The sequence below is a fragment of the Echinops telfairi genome, unplaced genomic scaffold (assembly GCF_000313985.2).
Source record: "Echinops telfairi isolate 266 unplaced genomic scaffold, ASM31398v2 ScPeMD7_7427;HRSCAF=8465, whole genome shotgun sequence".
In the NCBI taxonomy this organism is placed as follows: Eukaryota; Metazoa; Chordata; class Mammalia; order Afrosoricida; family Tenrecidae; genus Echinops; species Echinops telfairi.
The window spans coordinates 9,430,417-9,438,123 of NW_022111327.1; the positions used below are offsets into that span (position 1 = coordinate 9,430,417).

The following is a 7,707-nucleotide window of genomic DNA, read 5'->3' on the forward strand; positions in this document are numbered from 1 at the left end:
GGCAGAAGCCTGGGCTAAAAGTGGGTGCGGGCAGACGCGGCCAAAGTGCCCTGAGCGCTTGGCTGGTAGGGGTTTAGGGGTCCCTTGTACCCCCTGCTTTGGGCAGCGACCTCCACTCGCTCCCTGGCGTCCTGGTTCTGGGCGGTTGGTGGTGAGGCTGCTCTGGGGTCTGAGTTGGAGTCTTCCAGGGAAGGGGAGTTGAGCCCTGCGCCAGAGCTTAGGCAGGCAAGGGAACAGCAGGGTTCAGAGTCACTAGGAACTGAACAGGGGTCACCTGGGAAAAAGCTTTTGATCTGGCAGCCCTGGAGCTCACCCCCTCTCTCCCACCCATGCCCCTTACCTGTATAGGGTCAGCCTCCCCAAACCCAGCCAAGATTGGGCTTGGGTTGGAGCTAGTTGGTGCCCTAGGCTGAAGAGGTGAACTGGTTAATGGTGTTAGTAGTGCCCCTGTGTTTGTGTCTGCGTGTGTGTGGGGGGCGGGGCGCGTCGGTCCGCGGACACCTAGGTGGCTCTCTGATATTTGTGCCTGCCCTTTAGGTGAGTCCCCCCACCCAAGCCCCATCTCTCACCTCTTTCTCCAGTGACTAAAAACCTCGCTCCTCTTGAACTCCCCTAGAGTTGGCAGCTTCACTCCACCAGAAACCTGTGACTTCCACCTGCAGGCAGTTAAGTTCCGCGGCAGCAGTCAGTTCTGGCTTTGTCCTTCGCCTCCCTCACTAACGCTCTCTGGGGAAGGAGGCTCTGGCTCTGCCTTTCTGGAAGCCTGATGGGTATCTGAAATCATTGAGCTACCCCTGCTCAAAGAAAGTTCCACTGTACTTCTGGTGGGCTCCTTGACCGCCTCAGCCTACTTCAGGCACCTGAGTAGAACTCCACCCATGGCCGGAGTCTTAGCAGTTAAGATAGCCAGGTGTCTGCATCACCTTGCGAGAGTCGTTAACATTTGTTCTATTTAGCAGCAGGCTTACAGCACTTCTACCCTGGGGTGAGGGAGGGGCACGCAAAAACCCAACACGTTTACCTGTTTTCCTGAGTTCTGTACCTTCTTAGTCCCAGGTGACCCGATATTCTGGAAAATATTAGACGTTTTCTATGGGAGCAATGTTTTGGAGGAAAAAGTATTGTCTTGAGTGATGATGAGTTTGTGGGAGAAGGAGCAAGAAGGGAGAAACCGCCCCTGCCACACAGTTAACATACTTTAAAGATTTGTTTTGAAATTGGCCAAAAGGGCAGATGGCAAAACATTGACTGATTCTGGCACCTGCCCCTCTGACTTCCACTCTAAGGCTGTTTCACCATGGCCTAGCAATTTCTCCAAAGAAGCCTTCTAGATCAAGAGATCAGTCTTCTGATTAAAGTGGTTCCTCTGGTGTGAGGCATGAATAGGTGGAGGAAGCCCCCTGTTTTTGTCCAATCCCAAGCCCTGCTGAGCCTTCCACTCAGCCCAGGATGCAACCAGTGAGAAGAAAATTCCTATTCTTGTGGACAATGTCCTTCAAAGGCCTTGCACACAGTGACGTTGGATTTAGCATGTGAGGGTTATGTGTGTTGCTGCTGCTGTGTGAGTGTGTGTGTGTTTGTGTGTGTGCACACATGCATGCTTTCCTCCAAAAAGGCAAACTCACTCGCCATTGAGTCATTTGCAACCTTATCTAGGTCAGAGTAGAACTAGCCTGTGGGCTTTCCAGGCTGTAAAGCTCTATGGGAGCAGAGAACCTTATCTTTCACCTATAGAGTGGCTGATGGGTTCGAACTGCTGAAATCATGGTTAACACCCAAATGCACTGCACCACCAGGCCTCCTATGGCATTTTCCTAGTGGGCTGTTTATTGATAACACCCACAGGTCTCAACCCAACCTTGCTAATCAAGGGTGTACAAATGGAGACAAGTCAAAGCTCCAATCAAATTGCCATACAAATTGCAGGATAAATCTGCTAGAGGATCTTCTAGTGCAATTAAGAAGCTGAGTTAGGCAGGGATCCATTTGAGGTCTGGGTAGCTCATCTTCTCCATAGATGGGGGGATATTCAGGTTTACCACTTAGTGGCTGAGAGGATATGTTTATTGGAATGTTCCCAGGGCAGTTTACAACCTGAGGCTGAATCTACAAAAGTGGTTCAAGGTGAACACTGGAAGCAACAATCTAAATAATTCAAGTCCTGATTTCTAGGATAGGTTTATGCACTTGGACTGCTCTAGTCAAGCATAATTACTGATAGAATTGTCAAAATAGAATCGAGACTTAGAAATTCAGTCACACTCTCTTTTCTAACAGCCATGGCCATAATGGTCAGTGTTATATGTAGAATGGACTTTTGTGTAATGCCATTGGCTGACAGCAACCCGATGAATGAAGGCATTTCCCTTTGCCTTTTAAGAAGAATTTCTCTAACTGGGCACTACTGACTTTAGTGCTGGCTAATTGCTTTCTGTGGGGACTGCCCTATGCATTGTAGGAGGGTTAGCAACATCCTTGGTCTCTGGCCACTAGGTGCCAGTAGTACTCCCTGACCCTCACCTTACCTCACCAAGTTGTGATGCTCAAACTGTCTCCTGGTATGGTGAAATGCCCCGTGGGGGGCAAAATCACCTCCTGATTCACAACCACTTAAGTTGTAGCACACTTTGAAGACCATATTTTCTTGTAATTCTACCTACATGGCAAGTCCAGACCTTGTATTGAACAGAATCTTAGAAAATATGGAATGTTTTATGAAGAAACAGCACGAGGTCTTGCGAGTTGTGACAAATGGTTGGATTCAGCCCTATCATTGCCCCTCTCCACTTCTTGTCAAGCACACACTGCAAGTAAGGAATCCTAATGGGTGTTGATTAGACATAATCAGATCCTTCTATATATGAAAAAGCAATTGATTTTTATTCCTTCTAGGCAGGGAGGTTACTACTTTTTCATGGATAAGCATTTTCTGGATTGAATCAAACCTGGTGTTCCCCCTCTTTCATTTCCCTTTTGTCCCCCAACCGGAGATATAGCAAGGTACTGCCTTAGGGCAGTTGTTCTTTCTCTTGCTACACCTCATACCCCTATTTAGAATATTTGTGACTTCTCTAGATAAGGCACTGGTACCATAACAATGTATCCAATTTTGAAATGGCCATACATAGTATCATTGCATAAGTGGAAGGCAGATTGTGGTTTGTAATGGAAACAGTTTCTATTTACCAGTAAGTGAGAGGCATATTCAACAATGGCAAAAGAAACGGAAATGGGATGCGATACAAGAATAGGTGATTCTTAAAATTCTCGGAGTGTTGGAAAATGCCTCTGTCTGATTGTGGGTTTTAACATTCAGCACTGTCTCTGGCCCAGGAAATCAAACAACACTAATTTGAGTGGTAGGACCTTGATCAGGAATTCAGCAAAGGAAAATGCAGAAGGAAGCATGGAATACCTGCTCAAAGAGGAAGCTCCTGCTATAGAGAATATGAATATGTTTCCGGTGAGCTAGGCCTGTATCTGTCACTTGCTTTGGATAATTCCTAGCCAAATGCCATGCATATGTATATGTATATGTATGTGAGTGTGTGTGTGTGTGTGTGTGTATCAACATGTCCCTTCTATAGACCAACATAGGACTAATGTCCAAAGCAGGGCTTAATAATTAGCACATTGAAACTTTGCACATGCATAAATTATGACTCTATTGTCATGGTTAATTTAATTTTTATATAAAAAGTTTCCCTCAATTGGGTCCATGAGTGACTGTATGTTATTGGAAAGATGTTTCACTTTTCAATGGTTTTTTATGTCACAACACTGATCACTGTAATCAAGGTAAAAGACCTTAAACTATTAATTGATTCATCTTAATAAAGGAAGTATAAACAGACCCACACTTCTTGGATTAGCTAAATACTTTGTTGTACTTACCATTAATAGGAATGTAACTGGAGCCAAGCCTAGGCGTATTTGTAAATTGAAATTGCAGGATGAGAGCCATTTAGAGAACATTGGGCCAGTGAGAAAGGCCTGGCCAGTGGTTACATGGATATTGAGTGACAGAGACAAGACTCTACATCAAGAAGGGCAGCTTTAGTCTTCATCCCAGCTGCTTATAAAAAGCTGCCATTCTGGGATCAGGTGATCGGTGCTAATGACTTGTACCCAGGCATTCCTTTTCTCGGGAGCAGCTTTAGTTCTGTCCCTATAGCAAGAAAGGCAAATCCTGAGGGGACAGATATATGTTTGGATCAGGATTTCTTAGCGCCTCAGAAATCATCCCAATTTTCTGATCAGCCTGTATAAAACCTAGAGACTGAGAGTAAGCCAGGGGAAGATTATTCTCTGGAATAGGTTATCACTGTGTGTGTGTGTTGTGTGCGTGCGCATGCTGCTTGGGGGTGGGGGTGGGTCCAGGAAGGTTCTGTGCAAAAATAAAGCTTTCCTTTCAGATTTTCCCTTTGGAGGGTTCATTGGTGTGAGAGAGTAGCTGGTGGTTGGTTTTTAATTCTTTACAAAAAATACAAGTCCTTATGGACAGGGTAGTGAGGAGTTTGCTAAGGGGTTCACTAAGGAGGGTTTTTGAATGGTGGATTGTGATATGGGGTCCAGGCTTTGAAGCCAGACAGACCTGGGTTTAAATTCTAGCTCCATCTTACAGTTGTGAAAATTAGGTTACATGAAGCTTGGTCTTCTCATCTCTAAAATAGGAATAATGTCTCAAAGAGTTGTTAGGGAGATTTAATCAGAGAATGTATAAGTCTAGCACAGAGCCTCATATAAAGCAGTAGCTCCATAATTGTTGAGTTCCATTGTTCTCTTCTGCTTAGGGGCTGCTGGCTTGCATTACAGGAAAGGTGGAAGTCTATTTTTGTCCACCTTGCTGTTAGTGTTAGATTCTGACTCATAGCGACCCCATGTACAACAGAAGGAAACGCCACCCAGTCCTGCACCAATGTTTCACGATCACTGTAAACACAGAAGTTCTGAAACTGTCTCTCCTAAGAAAAAAAACTTTCTTCAAATCAGTGAAAAATAATTAGGACTTTTATTACCCCAGTCCTCCAGAATCAAGATCATTCCTCTCTTTCAGTCTCCCAAATCTATAAAATCACTAAAGTCTATGGATAACTTTTTTCTCTCTCTTTCTCACCCCCCCCCATGGGATCATAAACAGCATTTATTGCCTTGGTATATCTCCAGTCTGTTGCTTATCGTTCACATTGGTGTGGCTCAGCTGGACAGTGTGTCCTTGAACTGTCAGCCCCCAGCAGCAGCTCCTTATTCGATGTCCCTACTCATCCTTCACAGGGTCAAAGTTCTGCTCCGCAAATGCTTCTCTCTCAGAAGTTTAATGACCTTGGAAGAATTTGTAAGAAACCAGGCCTCACAGGACAGCAGGTTCCAGTAAGATGACATTGACCTGTAAATCTTTTGATTTGGGCTCAAGTTCTCACTTGTGTTTACCAGTCTAGTCTTGGTACACCCCAGTGGTCTTGTTGCTCTCATTGCTCCTCCATGCATCATTTCTGAGCGGATCTGGTCCGTCTCTGGTGATCAGATGAGCATACTCAATACCATGGCTGGCCTGGTTCAGCCTGTCCAGTGCCTTGCATTAGCAACACCCTCTGAGATTTTAGCTGAGTCAGCTGCTCATTCTGCACAGCGTATGAGCTGTACTTCATGTCTCCTCAACCCCAAGCAGGGGCCGCCTGATGGAGTTTGTGGAGGTTGTTCCTGTAGGTTCGCAGTTTGGAAATCATGGGGTTACGGGAAGATGGGAGCATAATGCAGTTCCTCCTCTATCAAGGCCAGCATTTCATTTGCTTCCTGTTGTTTTTCATGAAAGTCTCAGATAAACTTCTTCTCCTCAGTGCCCGTTGTCTCCAGCAGTCTCTTGGGCACCCCACTGTAGGTCCTCATGGAGGCCACGGAATATCTCATGCTCTGAGATCTGGAAATGCTGCGTAGAGGTGACAGAGGTGGCTCTGGTGCAGGGCATGCTTGATCAGCGACCCACTAGGTTGTGGGCACGGGCCACACAGGCCAGCAACCATCGAGATGCATTGCCGCCACTACCCTAATTGTTCTCTTTGATAGTTGAATATGATTCTCTCCACATTTCCACTTCTACTACTACAATCTTCATTCCTCTACATTTGGAGATTACTGGGGTCTTCTAAAGGTCATCTTTGCTTTGGATCTTGGGACCTGGACAGCTTGAAAAGCATTCTCAATTTGTCCATTTTAATAGTGCTAGTGACCTTCTTACTAGCTCATAATTTCTCACAGCCTAGCTGGTTGGCTTCAAGGCACGAAGCTCTCTACCTTCTCTAATCAGGTTCCAACGTATATGCTGAGTACCTCTCCTCTCTTCATGACTATCATTGATCCATTAACACTTGTTCATGCTCATCCCAGAATATCCCTCTTGTGGCCTCTTTGCTCATCCTTCAGGAAGTTGACCCTCCTTCTTGCCTTGCTTCCATCCTTCTTTTCTTCCTTAGACATTTATTGAGTAAATTATGTGTGCTAGGGAACATACTAGATACTGGGAATGTAACTGTGATTGGTTTCTACTTTTATGTACCTTACAGTTTATTTCAAAAGTAGATCAGAAATCACTCATTTCAATAATGTATGATGATTGGTATGGCAGAGGAAGTATCTGATAGCAAGACCTAGATGAGGGGAACAGGAAGGCATAGTGATATTACAATGAGCCATTAAAAATGGAATTTTAGTTACTTGAAGAGAAGTCAGGGATAATATTCCAGACAGAGGGGATAGTACCTGTGAGGTCACCTGGGGAAAAGTAAGCTATGTTCTTGGAAGAGGAAGAAAATCAATATAACACTCATGAGGGAAGACTGGCAAGAATAATCCGGGACTAAATATGCAATTATGTAAAGTAATAAAAGCCTTTGTTGACCATACTGGGGCCTTATGAGTTTTATCCTAAAACAGAAGCCACTGAAGAAGATCAGACATATGTGTCAAAAGGACTGCTCTTCACTATGAAATAAGGATAAAGGCAGGAAATAAAATATTGGAATAATATAAGAAGTAACAGTGGTCCAGAATAAGATAGTTACAGTAGAGATATAGGGAAGAGTACAGAGTTGTGCTATAGTTAAGAAATATAGACAACAGCACTTAATGTTGGCTTGACTGTAGTAAGTGATGGTGTGAAATATATCAAGCACAACTTCCAAGTGTCTGTCTTCAACAAGTAGTTGGACAGTGATACCCTTTTGCTGAATTGTGAATTGTGGAGATTGAAGATGAAGCTTATTTGAGGGGCAGAATGTGAGTTCACTTTTGGATCTGGATAATTTAAGATATTCACGAAACATCTAAGTGGGGGTATTAAAACAGTTGGTTATATGGTTCTAGAACTCAGGGAAAAAAGTCAAGAGTGGTGATGATAATTGGGGAGTTGTCAGTATATAAAAAAAATACCACTCATTGAATCCATTCCAACCCTCATAGCGCCCCTATATCAAGTTTTCAAGACTGTAAGTCTTCGTGGGAACAGCCAGCCTACTCTTTCTCCTGAAGAGCAGCTGGTGTGTTTGAACCACCATAGTTAATAGACCAGTGAATATCCCACAGTCTTTTTTACCAGGATTTTAAACTCCTGGGATTGGATGACGTGTTAGTTCAGGTAGACTAGAGAAACAAATTCATAAACACATATCTGATCAGAGCACACAGGAGCAGATGGCGGGGGAGGAGGAGAGA

General features: G+C 44.3%; 1 pseudogene; it reads right to left on the bottom strand.

The window, feature by feature from the left end:
• Positions 1-5,268: 5,268 nt before the first annotated feature.
• Positions 5,269-5,965, bottom strand: LOC101658270 (annotated as a pseudogene).
• Between the last annotated feature and the right edge of the window lie 1,742 nt (positions 5,966-7,707).